Source organism: Talpa occidentalis, unplaced genomic scaffold (genome assembly GCF_014898055.3).
Source record: "Talpa occidentalis isolate TD23 unplaced genomic scaffold, MPIMG_talOcc4v2.1 talOcc4.2, whole genome shotgun sequence".
NCBI classification, from domain to species: Eukaryota; Metazoa; Chordata; class Mammalia; order Eulipotyphla; family Talpidae; genus Talpa; species Talpa occidentalis.
In genome coordinates this window covers 70,445,630-70,471,019 of record NW_023602073.1, presented here as the reverse complement: position 1 = coordinate 70,471,019, position 25,390 = coordinate 70,445,630, and the positions used below count along the sequence as shown (strand labels likewise).

General features: G+C 36.2%; 1 pseudogene; it reads left to right on the top strand.

Moving 5' to 3' along the window:
• LOC119251438 (elongation factor 1-alpha 1-like) overlaps positions 1–10,032 on the top strand; it is a 143,720-nt pseudogene extending 133,688 nt beyond the window's left edge.
• Positions 10,033–25,390: the final 15,358 nt, after the last annotated feature.

Below are 25,390 nucleotides of genomic sequence, written 5' to 3'. Positions count from 1 at the left end.
TGGTGCAGATGCTATTGATCTATAATATCCTGAGATTTTAGGAAACTCTGTCAATAGTTTGGACTTAGTTCAGTTTCTTTAGAGATTTAACATATTCAGAAGTGTTCGTACTCCACCACCAGGGTATCTGTTGGCTTAGTATCCTTATAAAAATGTGTATGCATGTCTGTATATATACATATATATGCAACATGTGTAGGTAACCCATGCGCTACAAGACTTAAAATACTGCATTATTGTAACCCAACTCTATTTTAGCAAAATTTCTAGAGTTAGAAGTAATTGATGAAACTAAATCCAATGTTATGACAAGAGAGTCTCATTTTCACTTGAAGCTTTGTTACTAGGGTACTTAAAAATGCATCTGCTCTTTTTATTATTATTTTTATTTATTTTTTACATCATTGTTCATTTTTAAACAATATTTGCTTCCCCCATCCCCTCAGATGTAGTCCCCATAGAATTACCTTCACCAATGCACCCATGCAACACCACCACTGTCCCCTGTGCTCCTCCTGTATCTGCTCTTAAAGCCATTCAAGGAAGGAGAGGATAAAGCGGCACCATCATCTCATTCCTTACTATATGATTCTAATTGGAGTTGGCCAGAAATAAGCTTTTTCTAAATATTTCAGAAAAGTTTATAAACGCGTTAAAAGAATGTCTGCCTTTTTTTGTGTGTGTCAGTGAAAAGCAGTGCTCTTCAGAATTTCCTGTGACTCAGTGACAAGGGCATGTGCATACACTTTGACTAAAGGACATTGGAAATGGGAGGTAGACTGCAGTCAACCCATAGTCAGAGCTTCTCTCTTCTGTCTTCATGCTCTCACCAGGGAAGTAAAGTGGGCTTCTGTGAGAGGATAGTGTTTGTGGCCAGGGCCGCTTTGGGCACTTCATCCTAAATGGATGCACAAGAGAGAAGGGAATGAGGGAGATAATTGAGCGAAGCTACTCTTACTAGCTCAGAAAAAGTTGAAAAAAACCCAAATATGCATTCAAGAAGCCATGGGATCCTCTGACTGTGGATAGTGGCTAATTTGGTCATTCAGAAATGACACTGTGGACCACATAGGGTGTGGATAAGGATTTATGGGATCCCCAAATTGAATAAATTTTTATTTTTATTTTTAAAATGTGATGTTCTTTAGCAAGTATTTTTTATTGTTACTTAATGTTCTTGAAAAACAGGATTTTATAGATTGCATACCATTTAATTATGTGGAATAAATTTAATTTAATTATGTGGAATAATAAAAACACTTGTTTTTTTCTAAATTTTTATGATAACTAAAGCTGTAGCAAATATCTTCATGCAAAATATCTTTGTACTCATCTCAAGTCATTTTACTAGGAAGACACATTTTTTAGGTGAATTAATGAGTTGAAAGTGTGAACATTTATGGTTGGTCATATCAACAGATAAATAGTTTTGCAGGTATGTGTTAGCATCCTCACATTAACCGAGGTTTTGGCAATGTGTGCTGCATACGTGCACGGCACCACTAACAACATCAGACATTGTGATTTTATTATGATTTTTTTAACTGGACAAACAATATATTGTTTATGTTCATTTCTTTGACTGCTGATTGAGCTTGAATTTTTTATATCTTTTTATACATTTTTATACATTTTTATGATTAATTCATTTTTATCTTTCTGTACTTTTTTAGTGAGGGTGATATGTGATATATGAGTATTCTTAACACATTGAAGAAATTACCATAATATTTATTTATATTTGTGATAAGCCTTTTTTCTGGAGTATCATTTCCCTTTTATTTCTTTATAGTATCTTTTGACATAGAAAACTTTCAAAATTTTGGGTAATCACATTCATTGATCTTTTCCATTGTGGTTTCTTCCAATGCTTTTACATTTAATGATCTTTATCCCTAGAACCAGGATTGCTGACTTTAGGGAATGTAGACACAGCATATGAAATAAGGCACTCTTGGTGTACTTGATGTATCTTTGATCTTGCATTTAGAGAGATTCTGAAAATGCAATAGTGAGCGTGTTACTGTCCTACTTAAAACCCTTGAATGGCTTCCCATTGCTGTAAATTTAAGTTATAAAATCCTTCCCCTCGTTCCCAACAGCCCCATGTAATAAATCCCATTTCACCATGGATGGAAGATGTTCTCTTTGGAATCCCTAGTAGTATCACAGGTGAGAAATGACTTTCGTTTGCAATAGCTGTTGTAAGAATTGCTTCTTATGGCCTCCCACAACAACTTGTGCACCTGGTAAGCACTGGAAACCACTTTGCTTTTTCATTACTAGAAGTATTTACAGCCTTGTAACAGAAGTGTCCACACCCCCTCCCCCTGCCCAAGACACCTCACAACTAATGTATCTTGCTTCATAACTGGGTTGCTGCCAAAGGTCCGGCATTCCATTCCTATCTGTTACCACTTATACTTGCTTTAGTGCTACTATTCACCTATGAGCTTGTTCTTAAAATATTGAAATAATTCCTTACTCTGCACACAGACATCTGTTTTTTAGAGGTCCCTGAGTGTTCCATCATTGTCCTTCATTCCTCTATATCTATGTCCCCACTTCCCTAAAATTGCCGTGTTACATTTAATAATGGAGTCACCTTACTTTTTTTTTTTAGATAATAAATTTTATTTTTATATTCCCCCATACAATTGCAAACGCCCCATTCTGACCCCAATCCTTCCCCTCCCGCCCCCCACCCCCCAAAAGTGTCTCTGGTTCATAGTTTTTTATTGATTTTGATTTTCACTTTCTTATATTCATTTTCCTGGTCCCTTATTTAAGTTTTCTAGATTCCTGCTATGAGTGAGACCATCCGGTATTTTTCTTTTTCTTTTTGGCTTATTTCGCTGAGCATGATCCCTTCCAGCGCCATCCATGTTGCTGCAAATTGCATGTGTTTATCTTTTTTGAATGCTGAGTAATATTCCATGGTATATATGTACCACATCTTCTTGATCCAGTCATCTATTTTTGGGCATTTGGGTTGTTTCCAAAGCTTAGCTATTGTAAACAGTGCTGCTATAAACATAGGGGTGCAGGTGTTCTTTGGAATTGATGTTTCTGTGTCCTTTGGGTAAATACCTAGGAGTGGAATTGCTGGATCATATGGAAGCTCTATGTTTAGTAGGTCCAGAAATCTCCACACAGCTCTCCACAGTGGTTGGACCAGTTTGTACTCCCACCAACAGTGCAGAAGAGTTCCTTTTTCTCCACACCCTCGCCAACATTTGTTGTTGCTAGTTTTTTTAATATGTGCCATTCTCACTGGTGTGAGATGGTATCTCATGGTAGTTTTGATTTGCATTTCCCTGATTACAAGGAGTCACCTTACTTTTGCATTAATTTGAAATTTCCCTACCTGTGAAGGACTGGCCCATAGAGCAATTTTTTTCCCTTCAGTGTTTCTCTATAGGTTCTTAATGTTTCTATGGCAGATCCTATTTATGCTTTTAGAGGTGATTGTTTCTACCATGGGATAGATTTTGTAAGGAGTAAAATAGCATCAAAAGCTGCAGCTCTTGAGAAAGAGTATAACTAATATAGTAATATTACAAATGACAAATTAAGTAAAATAATTGTCTCTTGGGGAGAAAACCGGGAGACCAAGTCTAGAGTGATCCTTCCAATATTATCTAGACAATGTTTTCCTGTGAGAGAAAATTAAGACCAAAATGTTTTCCACTATTTTAAATAATAGAAAATATAAACTTTCTTTAAATATAGGTCTATTTGGGGGCATTTAATGTTAATGCATATGAAAAGTACATGCATTAAGATTTTAATTTTAGGATCCCATAGACCAGTAGCAATATTATTGATAATAATGATTAATACTTATTGAGGTGACACTAAGCACTTATTATGGGCATCCTGCTTGGTTCTTACCTCTAAAATGGGCACTATTTTTTTCATTATTATACAGAAGAGGGAGCAGGGACCCAAAGACTAATTCTCTCTCTCTCTCTCTCTCTCTCTCTCTCTCACACACACACACACACACACACACACAAAGAGAGAGAGAGAGAGAGAGAGAGAGAGAGAGAGAGAGAGAGAGAGAGAAAGAGGAGAGGGCCAGAAAATATGGCAGAGTACCCTGTCAACTATATTGTTTCCTACTAAAAGGAAAAAGAACTCCTTGGAGATATGGCTGATTTCAGGTCTGGGGCAGAAATGTACAAGATGAGTCTCAACCTTTTATTATGGCAGATATCAAGGAAACTATCAAAGACTACTAGGTTTGTATAAAGAGACTCAGGAGACAACTTGAAAGAACTCCTCTGGCCAAACATTGGACAATTTGAGCATCAGTAAGATAACTTCAATAGATTCAAACAGATCAAATATGTTTCAATGCATGAGTTCTTAGTGTATAATGAAAAATAATTGGTCAGCAGTAGAAGATACATTATTTTGAAAATTTAACAAAAGATAGAATTGAGCATTTACTTTGTCTTTTCTATACAACTGTGCTACTGGATAAGTAAATGTTAGATGAAGGGATTTTTTAATAGTGTATATTAACTAATAAATGAAGAAGATATGCTAAAATTAGAATATCTACATTTTAATTCAACCCTAATACTTAATGGATCTAGGTATTGCATATTAGTGGTTATTAGCATCATTAAAAAAGATATAACCAGGTGTTACAAGTTTTTTAATGGAGGGATAGGCCATCTACAGGGACATAACCTTGCTAAAGATAATATTTCAAAATCTAACCAAGCCTCTAGATCCAACTTAAAATTTACAAGAAATGTAGAAATCTGGGAAATAAATTAAAAGTAAAAACCAGGGCCTCCCCTAGTGGCGCAGGTGGTTGAGTGCAGCGCTGAGAAGCTGTCCGCAGCCTGTAGTGTTGGTTCGATCCCGGCTGGCTAGGGAGGGTCCCACATGGCTCAGCAGACCTCTCCTGTCTAGCCCACTGCTCCCCTCAGCAGTGTATTTCATCAGTCTGCCTGTTCTATTCCCCGCTCTGTCTCTGGTGAATCTTCTCACCATCTCGTGCATCTGGCCTGTACCCCAGTTCTTGTATAAACAAACAAACAAACAAACAAACAAACAAATAAATAAATCTATCTTAAAAAAAAAAAAAACAAAAACTTCACAGCAATGCAATCAGAAAAATTGAGATGGAAAAAGTCTACTGGACATGGCTTCTATATTTTATATCCCTGGGCTGAGATTTTCACGGGGTATTGTGACCAAGTAGTGTTTTCTTCATACAGAATTTGCAAGTAACTTAATGGCTTATTTGAAGAACACAGATTTAAAATTTGGTCTAGACCAATAGACAAGGCTGTATAACAGTGATGCCAATCACTTGTGCCTAAACCCCCTCCACTTATGAAGCAGTCACAGAAGGGAAGGGAGGTAGGAGGAGAGTAAATAGGGTGAAAGAGATCATTTGTGTGGGGAAGGATAGGGTTGGATTTTAGTGGTGAACTTAATGTGGTAATCACAGATGTTAATTTATAATGACGCACCTGAAACTTATATAATATTATAATACAATGTTGTTTCAATAAAAGATTATAAAAATAAAAAAGTAAAATGCAAAACAATAAATAATTATATTTTGGTACATGGTAACATGTAGAAATGGTTACTGCTTCTCCATATAAATATTAAAGTATGAGTTTTGGAAAGGGTAAGGATGGATAAACATGGTATTTTCCCCTTCATCCTTATGCAAAATAGGGAGTGAAAATATTTCCTTTAGCAGTTGTAAAATGTCCTCTGTTTCTAAGAAATGGGACTAAGAATGTTTTTCTATTGCGTTGACTGTAGTAAAATTGCTTGGCTATCTTCAAGCAAGATAACTTGTAAGAATGAATTTAAAATGACTCCACAATATTAGAAACTCTTCCCTATGCTAATGAGTTTGGATATTAGAAGCAAATTGATTACATCTGTAAAATAAAAATGAAAGCAAGCTGATATCCTCTAGGATGCAACAGGGAGAATTTAATAAGCTGCCTTAAATCACTCAACCTACAACACATCTAAAATGTTAATTAAGCAACTTTTTTTTATCCTCACCTCTGCTCTGCTGGCTTTAGTAAAAGCCTGTCTGCCAGCATAACTCTCTACAGGTACCTCCAATTCTGTTTGAAGTTGGTGATCTGGGCTTGGCTCATAACATTCACAGTAGATTTACCTGAAAGATCAATAAAAGCATGTTCAAAGCTAGATTGGCTTCATAGAGCTCAGGATTTTTATTAATTCATATAAACTTCCTAAAACTTTCACTGTAAAGAAAAAAGATGGAAACTTGAGAATATTCACATTGTAAGAAATTGAGTTGGTAGCATGGAGTTTTAGAATTGGCTTGGAGGCTGTGAATCCCCTCACATGTCAGAATTTGTGGAAGCACCAAGTGCTGAGTCTTTCTTAAATCTTCTAGGAAGTCTTAGAATCATCATTCACATCAAAGTTATTGATAAGCACAACCTCTTTGTCCTGGGCACTGTGCAAGGTAGTAACGTGGATTTTGCCCTCTGTGAATATGTGCCACTGACCTCAGCAGACTGTGTGTCTAGGAATTAATGACTAACTCTATGAAAGATTTAAAGAGTATAGCAAAAAGCTGAGTCAGTTAAAGAAGGTATGTAGATTCCAGGTGGAAAATGAGAAAATATTGGGTCCTTAGATCTGGGAAAAGAAGGAGGAAGTAATATTTTAGAGGGCATGTGGTAATGGAGAAAAAATAAAGTATGCAATTTTGGAATCAAAAACAATCCTGGCTGGTGTGCTCCTGAGTGATTTGTCAATTTCCTTGCGGTTCAGTCTCTGTATCCATTCACCAGGAAAACAAAACAATAATTGGCTTAAAGGAAATAAACTGGTTTTTCATTTATAGAATTAAGGATTTTGAAAGAATATTTTGAAATAATCCCTCATGATTTATGATTACACATTTTAAACAATGAAGTGATAGGAGAGGTATTTAAGACATATTTTGCAGCTTGGAGACATTTATGTAGAAACCAGCATTTTTTAAAAAGATTTATTTATTTTTATACAGGAATTGGGGTACAGGCCACAGGTGTAGGAGGGTGAGAGGATTCACCGGAGACAGAGTGGAGAACAGAACAGGCAGACTGACCAAAGTACACTGCTGAGGGGAGCACAGCAGGTGAGACAGGAGAGGTCTATCCCGCTATGTGGGTTTCTCCTTGGCCGGCTGGGAATCGAACCTGTGCTGCAGAGGCTGTGGACAGCTTCACAGCGCTGCGCTCAACCCGGTGTGCCACCGGGGAGGCCCAGAAACCAGCATTTTTGTAATACATTTTTTTTAAAGATTTATTTATTTATTCATACAAGAGCTGGGGTACAGGCCAGAGGTGCAGGGGGTGAGAGGATTCACCAGAGACAGAGTGGGGAACAGAACAGGCAGATTGACCAAAGTATACTGCTGAGGGGAGCAGCGGGAGGTCAGGAGAGGTCTGCTGCGCCATGTGGGTTGCCTGGCTGGCCGGGAATCAAACTTGTGCTGCAGTGGCTGTGGACAGCCTCATAGGTTGCGTCTTAACCCTTGTGCCACCAGGGAGGCCCTGGAAACCGGCATTTTTACAGTTTAATGTCCAGTAGAAAGGATCTTGTCAAGTTAAGAAAAGCCAGGAGTTCCAGCCACAAGGCTTGAGTTGGAAAATTAATGTGTAATTTGATTAATATTTATCAAGTACTGGGTAAGTGACCTTAATTAGAAACAATTGTTTTCTTTTGGGCTGAGAGAGGAAATATTTCTGCTTTTTCCAATTTTAGGTTTTTAAAAAAACTGTGTGGTTCAGCTAAGAGTGTAAAATTAGGACCTAGAAGCTAATCAACCAGCAGAGAAGCTTTGATCCTTAAAATGCTGGAATTATCTTTAATCAGAGGAGGTTTAAATTGGCTAAATGGTGGGATTAAAGCAAAATTATCATCATTTTGTGCACTAAAATGTTGATTCTTTTTCTAGTAGTGGAAGCAACTCTGAATAAGAGCTCAGTATTGCCTTTTAATTAAATGATCCATTGCTAATTGATTTAGTTTTGAAAATTATTTTATCGTCTTAACTCAGTTTTAATATCAGTATTCATAACAGTAAAATATAAATGCTGACCTAAGATTTTATTATTCTCACCAATGTTTTCCTCTCCTGTAGAGTACTGCCTTTAATTTCTGTGGGGAATATTTTACCACAGTTACTTTCCCCTCTAGAAAAACATCTCAGCATCTGAGCATGGATTTCACCCTTTATTCTGTGGGACCCTGACAAGGCACTCCATGAAAGTTTTTTTTTTCACTCCATGAAAGGTTGATTTGAGGTTTATTAAAAATACATATGCATTTTTAAAAACTGTAACAAAATAGTATGTAAGCTCAATAATGTCAGGTAACATTTTACTAACAATATGTTGACATGTTACCAGGTTAATTTTTGTGCTGATCATGGAAAATAGAACCTATTTATATATCATATATTTGGACATCTTATAAGTATGTATTTGATCATTTATTAATTCATTAAATGTCATTGATGGAATTTTTATAGGAGTTGGATATGTCTGTTGGTGTCCTTGGTTTCAGGGTAAGACACTGGTTGTCTATTTATTTGTTTAATTTATCCTTTTAAACTATTGCTGTTATCTCTTGGGTGACAAAATTCATTAATTCATTATTAACTCATTCATTTATTCATTACACTTTACATGAGAAGTTTCCTTTCTACAGATTCTGGGATTGCAATAGTGTATGATATAATGTAACTAGTTTTATGGAAGTTACAACAGGAGACATTTAAATAAATTAGCATACAAATATGCTAATAATCACATGCTGAGGAACACTTGCTATAAAGGAACAAGTATTAGAGTGTGAGCAGAGTATATAGGAAGCTTCATTTAGAATGAAGGGTCAGGGAAGATCCTCTTTATAAAGGGGAGTTCAGATTGCAACAAGGAAGTTGATGAAAAATAATGCAGGTGAAGAGTATGAAAAGAGCAGCCAGTTCATGAAAGTTCTCCAAGGCAATGATGGCAAGCCACTTAGAGTGAGAATCCATTGGAGTTTGAGTAGGAGAATGGTAGTGCATTTTAAAGATTATGGGGAATGGATTGCATAAGAATGGTATGAGGGAGACATGTTATGAAGCTAGTATGAGTCAATATTTTTGGTGAATTAGACCAGGATGGTGGTAATGGAAGAGAAAAGAGCTGGACAAATTTCGGATCCCTGTAATTAAGAAATTAATATAACTATAATAATTATGCGTGAGTGTGTGAAGGAGAAGAAGGTGTCAGGTATGATTCCTGAATAACTGCTTTGACATTCATGTATTTGATGATCAGAGATAGAGAAACTGGAGAAGGACATTTTAAGGAGAAGAATAAATAGTTAATTTTAAAGATATTGAAATTTGAGATACTTGAGAGACATTGGAGTGAAAATATCAAATAAAAAGACCCGTCTAAATCTCAGAAGGAATTTTTGAGATATGCATATAAGTTTTGTAGTTGGGGGAGTATGTGAACCGACGAATGAGTCAGAATTATCAGTGTTTGTATTTAAAAAGTTGTAGTTTACATCTTTTGGGACCCTATATATGCCTTAAAATGTTCAGGTCAAATGGGTTCTTAGTAGTTTAGCAACGGTGTTACTTAAGGGGGAAATGATAAAAGTAATTATTGCTGTTAAAATTCATTTGCTGAACATAAAACCAAGGTGTGTGCCAGGAGCATATCCGAGCCAGGGAAGAGGGATCTCTCTGGCTGGTTTGTGTACACCCCTGCTGAGGATTCAGTATATATCCAAAATGTAAACACACAGGGAAACACTTCCTAATGCACCACAGACCAGAAAATCATTCCTTTAGAGGGATGATCTGTAAATGAGGCATTAGTAGAGATTATTTTATTAGGTTATGTTTCCCTCTTTATTTTTCAGATTTCCAAGATGGCGTATTTTGACAAGCGTGAAGAAGAAACTGAACTTTCAACTCCCTCTCACTGCAGCATGGTGTTGGTTACATTTAGCTCTTGATGTGTTGACAGGGCATCTACAATAGCAGAGCCTTCCTCTTTTCCAGTTCTCCTCCAAATCTTTAATAGTGAGGTGTTGTCACTTGATACATATTACAAGTTCCTTTAGGGCATAACCAGCATCACACATTTTCATAGATGATCCTTGGTTCAGCAAAGTATCTCACAAAAAGTTTTGAAAATAATACCGGTTTGTTTAATTTGATTTGCTGTTTTGCTTTGCTTTGGTGCTTCATGTACTTTAAGGAAGGATGAAAACATATTTCTATAAATAAAAATAACTGGATCTATTTTGACGTAAGACCGTGTCTTCCAGGTAAATATTTAGTTTCATTTGGGTTACTTAGTCAGTTCAAAATTTACATATATATTGGAGATTATTTATGTTTCCTTTCTAAGTGAAAAATCCTTTCCCTTTCCACCCCACCCCCCATTGGTGTCTGGTGGAGGAGAAAGTTAATATCCCTATGGATCTGGGGCCATGTATTCACATGTCTCTTTTTATTCCTTGGTCTCAGTTAAGAAGCTGACAATAAGAGATCAGAAAAAAACAATAATTATTAAAAAGCAAAATTAAGAGGCAACTATAAATCAGAGACATTCTGCAGCAGAGGGGGAGGGAGAGGCATCAAAGCAGGGGAGGGAAGAGCACAAGGGACTACAGTGATGGTGCATGGGTGTATTGGTGGTGGGAACTTTATAGGGACTACACCTGAGAGAAGAAAGCATACAAGCCATTCTGGGATGGTTGGTCTTGAATGTCTTTGGACTTTCGGCACCGGTATTTAATGGTGGGTGACTGATGCCACTTGTTTCTCTTGGAAATTGCTCCAGTCTTATTGTTAGGGAGCACAGCCATTCTCTTGTCTGTCAGCTTTCTGAGAGTTAGCTTATGATCTATTCCGATCCTTGACTTGCTCCAGGACTCTGATGTCCTGGAGCTCCATACTCCTCTCTAGGCTATTTGCTCTGCATCAGTCTGGAGTTTCAAAGTTCTTCAAAGCTCAGATATCTCTTTTATTTGTAAGTTACCACCTGCTACCAGGCTGCCTACAGCATCCTTCCCAATGCCTGTCTTCTCAAAGACATCTGTGGTCTCTATACCATGTTCAGGAAGACAGTTTGAAGATGTTAGGTATGTGAAAACAAACCAGTTGATCTGGGGAAAATCTGAGACAGTGAATGTGACATTTTGAACATCTTCCACCCTTGCAGAGGTTTACGGATGATTTTGTGAATTAGCTTTCTTCTGTCTTCTTTCTAAATCTCTACTTGAATCAGAACGTATATCATCATTCTCTTTAACATTTTAACATTACTCTTTAATATTTGTTGTGGTATATCTATCTATATATCTATATATCTATATATCTATCTATATAGATAGATATACCACATATATAAAGAAATATATATTTATATATTTATAAATATATGAATATTTAAATATATAATATATTTAAATATATTATATTTATATATAAATATATTATATATAAAATATATATATAAAGAAATATATATATAGATAAAGAAACCTCCAAACTCATTTCTAGAGGGGCTGTGCCATTTTGTTTCCCCTTAGCAGTGTCCGACTCTGATCTCACTATCGCAGTGGCAACTCTGAATAGAAATTCTGTAAAAGTAGAATTCTGTTCCAAGTTTGCCTTCTAACCAATTATAATTAATTAGTTCAATGACACCAATTTTTCCAACTTCCGTTTCCTTCATTTACACAGTGGATGTAAAAAATGCTACCGTCACTGGCTTTTGTGAATATGCAATGATATGGTGATATCCAAAATATAAACTAGTGTGTTTTTGTGTTTTGTGGGATTTTATGATTCTGAGAGTTGGCCTTCCTGGTGGTGCAAGGGGTTAAGCACTGCATTATGAGGCAGTCTGCAGTCTCTGTAGCACGAGTTCGATCCCTGGCTGGCCAGGAAGCAACCCACATAGCGCAGCAGACCTCTCCTGTCTCGCCCGCTGCTCCCCTCAGCAGTGTACTTCGTCAATCTGGCTGTTCTGTTTTCCATTCTGTCTCTGGTGAATCCTCTCATCCCCTGCACCTCTGGCCTGTACCCCAGCTCTTGTATGCATAAATAAATAAATCTTTAAAAAAAAACAAAAACAAAAAGACACTGAGAGATTGTTATTTCAAAGTAATAGGTGACCCACACTTGAAAAGTGCATACATGTCTAAGTTCCACAGCATGGATGGTATAAAAACTAACATATAGGTAAAATTATATCAAATTATCTTTTAATTTGTTTCATATATTTTAAACAAATATTTTATTTGGAGATAAATGTAGATTCACCTGTGGTTGTACAAAATAATACAGAGACATCCCGTGTTTCTTTTTTGCTGTTTAGCCTTATGGTAAGATCTTGAAGAACTATACTACAATGCCACAACTTTTTAGTAGGTTGATGCTGATACAGTCAAGATAAAGAACATGTCCATTGCTACTTGAATCCGAAGATAAGATATATTATTATCTTTGCATTTTTTGTATATTTATAAAATGGAATTACATTAATGCAAACATTTGATTTATTTTTTCTTTTCAACATAATTCTCTAGATATTTAACCAAGTTGTTCCCTATTTCAATTGCTCACTTTTTTTTTTTTTTTAACTGCAGAGTAGTATCCCATGGTATGGATGTGCCATGATTGGCTTAACCATTGTTGCAGGAGAAAATCCAGAAGATGTGATTGCTGGTTGACTTCTGAGCTGGACCTGGACAATCAGAAGCTTCTCACTGCTTCCTCTCTCCTTTAAAAGTACATTCTGCCCACTGTTGCCACAGTGGGAGTCACTGTTCTGTTGAAACCATCTGGTCAGTATATGTGATTGAACCCAGTTAAAGCCTCTATCTAAGCTCTTGAAATTCTGGCAGATGGACATGGAGAGCTACTTGGCCTGTGGCAAAGAAGGGAAATGAGTAGTTTCTGCAGTGGACTGACCTCTACTGTGGCTAATTTAGCTGATCTCTGTGCCCATTAGAGGCTGAAACTTAAGTTGGAAAACAGGAAGAAAGGCTAAGGTAAGAGGAAGGACTCACAATTAGCCACTGCTCTGCTAGTTTTGGAGCTGGCTGGCACACAAGATGGGAAAGCAACATAAGTTGGAGACCATAGCTTGCTGTTTTGCAAAGCCAGGAGAATGAAAGCTGCTATGTATTAGGGTCTGAATATTTGTGACAAAGCCTGATTAGGACACTATTAGGTAGCACCCCTGAGAAAGTGAGAGAACAAAAAAGATGTTGTGATAGTAAAATGGACAAAGCACCCTGTGCTGTCCAAACCCTAATACAAAGGAAAGCAAAAGCACAGCAACAACAGCCCCAATCAGCAGGGTGGTCCCCAATCAGAAAACATTTATGATGAGAGACTCTGAGCCTGCTGAGCTTATTGATATATCTGCCAAGCTGCAACAAAATGCCAGGGAAAGTATCCAGACAAGGTGCATGAGGCTATGGAATACGGCAGATGATAGCATTCCTCTGACTAGGAAAGAAGCAGAGAAAATGAGCACCATCATTACATACCACCCTTTCTAGAAGCTTCTACATGGTGCTGGGGGGAATATGGGACTCTGGAGCTCCAAGACACTGAGTCCCTTATAGATTGGATTATTCTAGTCTGCAAGGAGGTTTGGCTTAAATAGGCAGATATGTCTGGTATATGGGACCCTGGAAATCTACTAAGGAAGTACTACAAATACATAAAGAGTTGAGAATGAAACAGGCCATCTATGCCTTTGTTTTTGAAGGCCCTGAGGGACCAAATTCACTGCAAGAATAAAAGCCAACATACTCCAGCCAGCCCCTAGCACCAGGTATGGGATATTGATATCCATGCTTAGTCGAGTTGTGGGACAAGGCATTTATGATGTGGGGCAATCCATTGGGATGGAGGAAACTGAAAAATCTCAGCAATGTGTTTAAGCTGTGGCAAAAGATTGAGATAGAGAAGAAATAAAAAAGCCAAAAGAAAATCCTAATCATCTGTAAAAGTTTTCATAAAAGTAACCCAGAAGGAAATGTGGTTTGGCATCATTATGCTGGGACCCTATCTAAACAGATAGACTGGCAACCAATGCAGTGTTGGTTGGCCTGTTGAAAGCCTTAAAACCTAAACAATGTTTCAGACCTGCTCTAACTGCCCCTACAATCCCTGATGTCCTGCCTGTTCTAGAAGAGGCCTCCAGGATATAGTCCCACTTGAGTTAGGCACCTCCCATGCCTGGGGTATAGGATGCAGGACAAGACTGCCTCCAGGTGAGGGCTGTCAGAGTTTATTGGGGATCTCACACTGAGTTCACTGTTCATAGGTCCTCAAGAAATAAAAGGTGATGGCTCTGGTTGATACTGGAGCTGAATTATTCTAGTACCTGCTAACTCTCAGAATCTCAGAAGTTTTCTCACCCCCTTGGGACCATCAATGGTTAGGGAAGGCAAAGGGTGATGGAGAGGAAGATCCCCTGATCCTACAAATTGGGTGCTCTTTCTCGTAAGAATGAGAGGATTTTATTCCTCTGCTACCAATCAACACATTGGGCAGTGATATCCTAAAATGTCAAACCCTGCCTTCATTTACTGGTGAATTCTACCTTCAGTTTAGAGTAATCAAACGTGTACCAATAAATTAAACAAATAAACTAGTGCTGATGGGAAATGGTACCTGGTAACCAGTAAGTTTACTGCCCCCAAGAAAAGTGGTAACTGTCAATATAAATTGCATGAATAAGAAAATAAAAGAAACAATCCAAGAACTGCATTAAGTGAGTATGAGACAGCTTCCTATGCACAGAGCTTTCAACAGCCTGGTTTGAGTGTAAAAAAGTCAAATGGCTCATGGTCCATGGTCATGGCTTCTGAGAATTAAACAAAGGAGTGGCCTCCCATCCATGTGGCTGTCCCCAACACTGCACCAACTTAGATAGCTGGACCGCAGTCTTGGAATGTACCAAGCTATATTGGACTGAACAAATTCTTTTTATCAGTAGTCCCCTGACTACTGAGTCACAAGATCATCTTTCCTTCACATGGGAAGGGCAACAGTGGCCCTTTAGTGTTTCCCCAAGGTTACTTGAATAACTAAATCTGTTAAAATTTACAATGGGATGGGATGGGTGAATTGCTTCACACCTGGGTGAGGGAGGCCTACTCAATCTCCACCGGGATTCCCTTGTTTCATTGCAAGCTGGAGCTATTGAAAGACATTATACTTGCAATAGAAAATGTATCATTAAAAGAGGGAGAAAGGTAGGTTGTGCATATCTCACCCCAGTCCACTTCCTCAAACCTGGATAGTTTCCCAGGGTACAATATCAAGCAAGGCCATGGCACCCCTGGATTAGGATGTGGGTGTCTAGAACAATCAGCACTTCCTGATCTCATGAAGTCTTCTAAGTGTGGCTTGAATGACCCTGGCAAATGTGTGTGTTGAGGGTCAGTGGAAGACACAGATTTTTCCCCTCTAAGTGGTCTTATTAATAGACTACAGCAGGGAGGCTGCGCATAGCCCCAGACTAAATGTCCCACATTGCCATGCATTCCTATGAAACAATTGACATGTGATTCCTTAAGAGTGGTTAGAATGTGAGTTTAAAATATACTGAACATGCCTCAATGCTGATTAATATGAGCAACTGGGATGTTTTGAATTATTTGATTTTTTTCTGGGCTTTTTCTTGGTTTCCCAGAGGCCAGTTTGGACTGAACTTGAAGATAGTGACATTCTTTGATCCTCTGGGGGAATTCAGTGACATTTAAAGACTGCTGGGGCCTAACTTGTGCATATCTCAACTAATTAAAATCAAACAATTATTGTAGGACTTTAGTCCATAGAATTCAAATTAGCCTTGAAGCTAATGAACCATTTAAAACAAATTCTGTTTTGAAACTCTCTTCACATATGAGTATTTTTTCCATCTGAGGGTTATACCCAGACCTCTGTGGGATTTTAAACATCATGATTTTGCATGAGAAACTTACCAGAGGTGGGAAGATATCACAATAAATTTCTTCTTTATCTTTTTCTACCCATCCTTATTTCTGTAATATGATGGCTAGAGGTTGTCTATTGTTTTTCTTCCTTTCATTTTATATTTTTATTTTGCTAAGATAACAGTTAGGTACCTTTGAGCAAAAATATTATTTGAGCCATATGATTGAGTTAACATTACATTTAGAAGTTATTAGACTGCATTTAAATTTTATTCTATTTGTCCTCATTAAACAACTGTTTGGCCCCTCAGGCATTTTAGTGCTAACTTTCTGACTTTATACTGGTTCCCAGGCTGTAAAAGTTAAAGCTTATTTGAATATTTTGTCTAGGACTTTTTAAAAAATACACACAGAAAAATCAACTTGAGCTATTCTAAATGTTTTATAGGTGTACCTGCTTTGGTAACATTTGTTTCACTCCCAAGGAGTAATACCATACATGATAGTAGATATTTGAGGGAGATATTTTCTCTGACTGTAAGGGCTATGTGTTGTATCCATGCAATGTATATTTAATGTATATACGAGAAGATTCCTCATGACTTTTCCCATTAATTACGCGACCATGGGATCATCAAGTTTGTAGCTTTTATTGCTTATTTGTAAAATGAGCAGCAGTATGCTCGATAAAGTTAGGTATGAGTTGCGTAGACACATGTATGTACACAAGCACATATACACACGTGTGAATGCAAAGTACATATTGTTCATACAGGTGTGTGTAAATACATATGTGTATACATATACACGGAAACATATGTGTTTATGCCTATGCAGTGTATAAAATAACTGAGTATTTTATCTCATTAGGACAACATGGAGCCAATATGTCCCTGCCCTTAATGCCCTGCCCCACCCTACAATCCACTCCTCCATCATGCCTTCCTTTCTCCCTCTTCCCTTTCTATAGTGCTTCACTGGAGGAACTGGAAGGAGAAGGGAATAGGAATTAAGATGAACTCTAGAATGATGTGGGCCATTCTACTCCCCTTTTTTGAGAGCCTGTATTTTCCATCATGCTGGAATAAATTTCCTTTTTTTAAATAACAAAAAAGTTTTTTTTTTAAATATCTGAGGTAATATTTGTTTGTAAAACTGTACATGATTTAGAGAATAAGTTTAGCCTTCTTAGATGTATGTTACCACACCACCCCCAACATCGAAACAACTATAATCCTTTACCTGAGGCATTGGGCTCCTCATTCCTTTGTTCTCACATCCTCCTTCACTCCCCCTATAGCAGCCTTATTCTGCAGCCATATTTCTAGGGTTTTTTTGTTTAGTTTTGTCAGTTCCCTTGTTATTTTCCTCCTTTACGTTCTGCATGAGTGAAGTCATCTGGTATTTGTCTTGCCTTTATTCACTTAGCATAATCCCCTCTAGTTTCATCTCTCTTATTATAAATGGCAAACAATCATCTTTTTTTTTTAAATAAATGAGTAGTATTTATTGTGTATATATATCACATCTTCTTAATCTATCGCTCTTTCTATGGGCATGTAGGTTGTTTCCATAACTTGGGTATTATAAATAGTGCTACAAAAACATAAGAATACATATATCTTTTTAAAGTAGGGCTTTTGTAGTCTTTGGGTAGATACTTAAGAATGGAATTGCTAAATCATATGGTAGATCTATTTTTTATATTTTGAGGAATATCCACTCAGTTTCCCAAATGGGCTGCACCAGTCTACCTTCACACAAAGAGTATAAGAGGTTCCTTTTTTTCTTTTTTAAAGATTTATTTTATTTATTTGTGCATACAAGAACTGGAGTGTAGGCCAGAGGTGCAGGGGGTGAGAGGATTCACCAGAGACAGAGTGGGGAGCAGAAAGATACTGAAAGATACTGCTGAGGGAAGCAGCAGGTGAGACAGGAGAGGTCTACTGTGCCAAGTGGGTAGCTCCCTGGCCAGGGATCAAACTTATACCACAGTGGCTGCAGATAGCTTGATGGTGCTGAGACCTAACCCCTTGTGCCACCAAGGAGGCCCAAAGTTTCCTTTTTTCTCAAAACTCTCATCAAGATAAGTTGTTTCTGGTTTTCTTGATGAAGGTCTTTCTCACTGGAGTGTGGTGGTATATCATTGTGGTTTTGATTTGCTTTTTGCAGATAACAAGTGATGTTGAACATGTTTTCATGTACTTGTTGACAGATGTATCTCTTCTTTGGACAAGTGTCTAGCTCTTCTGCCCATTTTTTTTAATTTGATTCATTATTTTGTCTTTGTTAAGTTGTATCAGTTCTTTGCTTACTTGTCAGCTATATGATGTGCAAAATTTTTCTCTCATTCAGTAGGGTATCTTTTTTTTTTTTTTAAAAGATTTATTTATTTATTTGTTTGTTTATTTATTTATTTATACAAGCACTGGGTACAGTCAGAAGCGCAGGAGGGCGAGAGAATTCACAGAGCCAGAGCGGGGAGCAGAGCAGGCAGAAGGACCGAAGTGCACTGCTGAGGGGCTGAGGGGAGCAGCGGGCGGCAAGAGAGGTCTGCGCGCCATGCAGGACCCTCCTCTGGTGGCCGGGGAGCAGCTGGGGATCGAACCGGTGCTGCAGAGGCTGCGGGCAACTTCGCAACCCAGCGCTCAACCGCTGTGCCACCGGGGAGGCCCCAGTAGGGTGTCTTTTTATTTCAGTGATAGTTTTTCCACTGTACAGTGGCTTTTTATCTTGATGTAGTTCTATTCACTTATTTTTATATTTGTTTTCCTCACCATTGGAATCGAGTTCCCCAAGATATACCTGAGGCCCATATCCTGGAGTGTTTTTCCTGTTTTATTTTATTTATTTTATGGTTTTGAGGTTTTGGATCTTATACTCAAGTATTTAAATCATTTTCAGTTAGTTTTTGTGTGTGATGTGATAGAGTGGGCTAGTTTTCTGCATGTGGGTGCATGTGACTACCCAATTTTGCAAATAACTTTCCCCTCTCCATTGTATATTCTTGGTTCCTTTGTCATAGATCAACTATCCATATAAATGTAGGTCTACTGGGTAGAGTTCAACATTAGTATTATATAGGTAGTTAAAAAAAGATTTTTTCAGTAACAAAGCAAAAAAAATTTCCTTTTTGTTGTTCAAAGTATTCAGAATTCAGAACTCTTATTAAATTTCCCTATTAGTGCCATCTTCATGATGCCTTAATTTGAATTATTAGTTTTGTTTATTTTATTTATATTCATCTTTATTGGAAACATCATCTCTGCCTGTGCAGACAATATTTTCCTTAATTATATCTTCAAATGTCAAAAGCTTTCATTCCAACTGAATCAATTATTTGCCAGTAAAAGGAAAAGAAAACAGCCATGTAATTTTATACCTTATTATAACTTCAAATTGATAAATTATTTGGTTTCCACTGAATTTTTAACTTGGAAAATCTTATTATTTAAGAAAATTTTTGTAGTTTAATAAAAAAATTTTCAGCTATGTGATGAAGGAAAGAATGGAAAGTAACCTTGTTGACCACCTGACTGTCAGAAACTTGCTATGAATAACACAAATAAGAACTCTAAGCATAGGTAGGTACAGAAGTATGTGAAAGCTGAACCACTACATTTTGGTACTCAAATAGTTAAAATATTATTTTTTCTAGGGGTGAAGGGTATCTTAATCAAGATTTAGGATTTCTATCACTCCAACACTTAGACATTTTGAGCCACATTATAGACAGTCATATGGTAATGGTGAAAATGTGATTTTCATAGGCAAGCCGGCTACTCTACTTAATTAATGGAAAGTAGAGGGCTTAACAACTTCTTCCCATTGTAATGATGTGACCTTGGGATCATCTTGGGATAGTGTGTAGCTTCTGTTGCTCATCTATAAAATGCTCATCTGTACAGTGGAAAACAATACTGTGCACAATAAATTGCATTCTAATTGCTACTCACCTACATACAAAATTAATAGGCAAAAGGAATTGTTGGAATTTTCCTCAAATTGACTTATTGTTGTCAAATATCTTTATTTTTGCATTTCTTTCAAGTAGAAGAGAGAGGATTTGGCTCTCTTGATAAGTTACTGTAAATATCCAGATGCGTTTTATATAGGGAGAAAAAGTCATGACTGCATAATGAAAAATGGCAGTATGAAACAATTTGACTTCCACTTCCATGTGTGGGGGAAGACAACTTAGTATTATTTGTGTCTGAGGAAAGAATCTGTATTACTCAATCTCTGGCTCTGTTATATACAGATGCCTTTTAACTTCTCAATTTCCTTGCTAAAAACAATGGTGCTAATACCTGACCTGCCTAATGCATTTAAGATTAAATTAATTTGTGTTTAGTATTTTTTTCTTTTAAGCTAACATTGGACAAGACAATTGGTAATACAAGAACCTATAGATTGCTCTAGTATGAAAATAATGCTTGTGATTGCTTGCAGTTTCTTTTGAAATTGACATTTAACAAATGCAAGTTCCTGAAAATTTACTATAACACATTATTTGCCTTATTAATTCCAGCTCTAAACCCAAGTTCTTTTTTTCCTTAAAGAAGCAAAATATACATTAAAAATATGGAGGTATTTACAACTTTTTTCCACAATGATATTTTAATGCATAGTACTAGAAAAATAAGTCTGACTTGATTGGAAGTAACAAAATTTTGTGGTTTTTTTTTTTTTCCTTTTTCACAAATGTTAATGGAACTTTCAAAAAAATGTTAACTTTCCAAGATAAAAATGAATAGTTTTAATGTCATTTCAATCCTTGTTTTTGAACATTTCAGTATTTGTTAAACTGAAGTGTCTGTCAGTAAATAATATTCACTCATGCTTCTTGCTCTTTCTTTTTAATGTTTTGAAAAATTTGACTCTGATGGAAAAATACTGATTAACTATTCCAAAACTATTTTGATCATATTCCAAGACCCAAGTGGTACATGACTAAGTTATTTAAGTTTTAAATTTTAAAAATAATTGGATCTTTCTAATCCTAGGTGTCCATATCCCATGTGTTAGCTGGCACAGAACTAAGTAAATAACCCTTTTTTGTATTTGCATTTTAATTTCCCCTTAACGGTTTTGCAATCTATGTTTTCATACAGAGAATACGCCTGCATTATAAATAGATGTCACTTGAGCTGTCATTTCAAAGATCTATAATAGAAATCTGAAAGTCTAGAGACAATGTTTAAAGTAGCTAATTTAGTTAGAGTTTTTGAAGTATGTTTAAACTGTGTTCCTTAAAATGGAAAAATACATAGCCCCCTAATTGAGAATCATAATTTGTGGCATGATGCTTATTAATATGAATTACATAAGTGCATAGATTTGATTTTAATTTTCCAAGATAGTTTTAAACAAAAGTATACATGCAACATAAATTTGAATTGTTAACACACCCTCTTTTGATTATATGCATATGAATTGCATAAATCATATTTCATTAGCTCATTTTATCAATACAGATAGAGTTCTTCCAAATATGTCACTTTTCCAAAAAAAGGTATACTTTTTTATGAAATTCAAAATATATGTTAAGTAAATGAAATAAGACTCTGGAATATTTAGTTATAAAAAATGCTTGAATTTACTGTGATCATGTCATTTTTTCCCCATGAATTAAATTTGCAATGAATTATATTTTTTTACAAATTATATATTCAAAAGAGTATTATATTGTCTCTACTCCTCACTGATGTATACTTTGCAGTGGGACATACTTTAAATTAAATACTTCCCATCTGGTCCTGCCAAGGTGCATGTCTCCTTCACAGCCTTGACTTGCAGTCGAAGTTGATGTGAGAGTATGTCATGGTTGTTTTGACAGTCCGGTCATCCTAATCCAGGGATCCGATCCCTGTGGTTTGTCAATTATCCTGCTATCCCTACAGCGAGAGCAACACTCAAGGCACTGAACTGTCAACCAATAACCAAGAAATAATGTCAGGACCCAGAGAGGGAGCAATGAGAGAGGGGATGCTTTTGACAACAGAAGTCAGTGTATCATTCAACATTTATTTTACTTGTGGGGGCTTGTAACAAATTAATTACTGGGAATCAAATCATAATGAAATGTCATCCATGCTTTGGACATTCTTTTGTGTCTAAATTTATAAACCGAGGATTTGACTGTTTGGGTAAGTTTTGCTAATATAGGCATCTTGAGCATAACTCCGCTCAGAATGGCTAGATCACCCAAACTTAATTTAGTTGTTAGTGATTTTTTTTTTAATATCTCTCATGTTTACTCTAAGATCGTTAGGACAAAAGAATAATGTACCTGGGGATGATGTGTCTCTTTTTGGAAATAATTTTAAAAGTTACTAGGTGTCCCATTTATAAAGAAATTAAAAAAAATACAGGAGGTGGTGAAGTTGTACCTTGTGAATGAAAAAAAAATGCATCAAAACCAAAATTTCAAAGGAAAATTTGTTTTTGAACAATTCACGATTGTCAATAGTTTAAGGTAGGAAATAAAAGGAACTTTTAAGTGACAATAGTTCCTGTATTATACTGAGAAAATGATAGAAAACGAAGCTTTGAATTGGTAATGGCTGTTGAATAGGGTTCAGTGGAACTCTCCTTCAAAATCAGCTAAAATCTTTTATTCTGCTCTAGTTCATAGTCTGTGTTTCATGTGTGGATTAATTAAAATATCTGCGATATGCATAAATTAAATGGTAGCCCATAATTAACAAATTTACAAGCCTGGGATCTTCAAATGAGCACATGCTAACTAACTACAAATGAGACATTTTACTTGCCTGTGTTTACTCAGGAAGTGTTGAATGAACCAAAGTTCCTGCCTTGTAATGTACAAAAAGTTTGTAATAAATGCATTATGTGAAATTTTCCAATAAATCAAACTTACTCTTGGGATTTAATTATTACAGATTATATTTATTTGGGCAAAGTTCCCCCAAATAAAGAAAAGTATAAACATGGATAAACATTAATAATTACTTTTAGAATATATACATCAGAAAAATGTTACATTACATAGCTATATAAGCTATATGGTGTTTTGTGCCCAATTTATTTTTCATTTAATGAACATGTTCCCACATTATAGCAAATTCTTTGCAAGTATAATTTTTATGACACCACAATATGTTCTATATGACTGTACCATAAATCACTTCAGTAACACTCTAATGCTGGATCTCATATTAAATTTGAAAAGACATTAATTTTTAGGAATAACACTTATTTCTGATTTATTGTGGACATTTTCTGATTTTTATTTTAGCATGGATTTGTTTCAGGTAAAATTCCATGTCAAAAGGTATCAATAATTTTGGCCATTTGGGAGGACTTTATCTCTTACTTAAAGTTAATGATTGGTGTTAGAAATTTCCTTAGCTCCTTAATAGGTGGCTAATTGCTTTTTTTTTAAAGTCTACTTTTGGTACAATAGACTTGTAATTAAGTCATTAGGTTTTCTTAAAAACAGAAACATGTCTTATCTGAAGACTACTATTTGGATGAAGAAATATTTGCTTTGATCTAAACATTATTTACCACTGACCCCACTTTTGTAGAATTAGATCTCACTTTTATTTTATGCTAATTGTGTTCTTAGAGAATTTACTTAATTTCTGTGCTTTTTATTAAATGAAGGTGATGTTATTGGTCATATCTTTGAGTTATGGAGAGGATTAAATTACAAGTGAAATGCTTGACACATAAAGAACCACATTGAATCTTAGCTGCTGCCATTATTTGAATGTAGCTATTAACAAAAAAGTTAAGATTTTACTAGCATTGTGTTTTTTGTAAGGAATTAGGAACAGCGAATATTTTCATTATGTACCTAATACCTGGTTAAACAAGCTTTCAGACTTAGCAATATAAACTTTTTAAAAAAGTACAATACAATATAGTACTAATTATTCTTGCCTGCTGGGAACAACATTATGTGTCAACAAGATAAGTGTTTTTCTTTAAGTGTTATGTATGTTATTAACTATAGGAGTAAGGATGCTACACTGTTGTTTCTTGATGTAGACTAAACTTCTTAAACTTTTTTTTTTAAGATTTTATTTTTATACAAGACCTGGGGTACAGGTTAGAGGCGTGGGAGGGTGAGAGGATTCACCAGAGACAGAGTGGGAAGCAGAACAGGCAGATGACCAAAATACACTGCTGAGGGAAGCAGTGGGCGAGACAGAGAGGTCTGCCGTGCCATGTGGGAATCTCCCTGGCCAGCTGGGAATCGAACCTGCACTGCAGACAGCTTCACAGCCCTGCACTTAACCGGCTGCACCGCCAGGGAGGCCCTAAACTTCTTAAACTTTAATATGAAAATGAGTCATCAGGGGATATTATTGAGAGGTAGGTTTTTGTAATTTGAGATGTCTGGGGTAGAATCTGAGGTTCTGTATTTCTAGCACATAGTTCAATGGTCATACTTTTATTTGGTAATTATTTAGAATAAAGAATAAAGCTTCTGCAGTTTAATAGTGAGTTTGAAAAAAATTCCCATTTAGCACTTTGCTTTGGTTGTTTAGTGTATATTAATATTATGAACTTGAGTCTCAGTGTGCTCTAAAGTAGGAAGTCATCAAATTTATATAAAACTAAAATCTTCCAGGAGTTGACATGTGAGGGAAGAATAAGATTAAAAAGGAAATTTTCTCCACCCACTGATGCTTTGCTCTCTCTGCCAATGTACATTACTTTTGGGAACCAGGCTGTGCTGTTTTTCAATGCCAAAGTCATCACAGATGTCTTTGCTTTTCCTTTCAGCTGACCTCCACTAAGGCATGGAAACAGGAATCCAGTTTCAGCAATTTTGTTTAATGGAGAAAGAAATTGTGGAATATATACTCAAATGGAATACTATTCAACTGTTAAAAATAATGAAATAGCGCCTTCTGGGACAATATAGGTAGATCTGGAGGTGATTATGTTAAGTGAAATAAGTTAGAAAAATTAGGTTACACCTTTGTGAAATTCTACTTTGATGGAATTAGATTCCTCTTTAACTTCATGTTAGCTGTGTTCTTGGAGAGGTTACTTAATTTCTGTGCTTTTTAATTTCTCCTTTTATAAAATGAAGGTGACTTACTAGATGGTTCCACTCATTTGTGGAGTATAAAGAACCATAGAAAACAAAATGATAAAACACAGCAAAAATAATTTTTAGACTGTGAAAAATATATTGGTTACCAGAGGAAACAGGGAAAGGAAGGAGGAAGGACATCAGCAGGGGAGTTTTGGTGGAGAGTGAATGAAGCTTGTGCACATGTGGAGATGGGAAGTTGTACCCCAAATTATATAGCTATATGAACAACTAGCACAAAAAAAATTTTTTTTAAGTTCTCTCTTCCCTGTGAGAATCTATACTTTGACTGCTTTTTTGTTGATGATTTTTACCTGATTATCT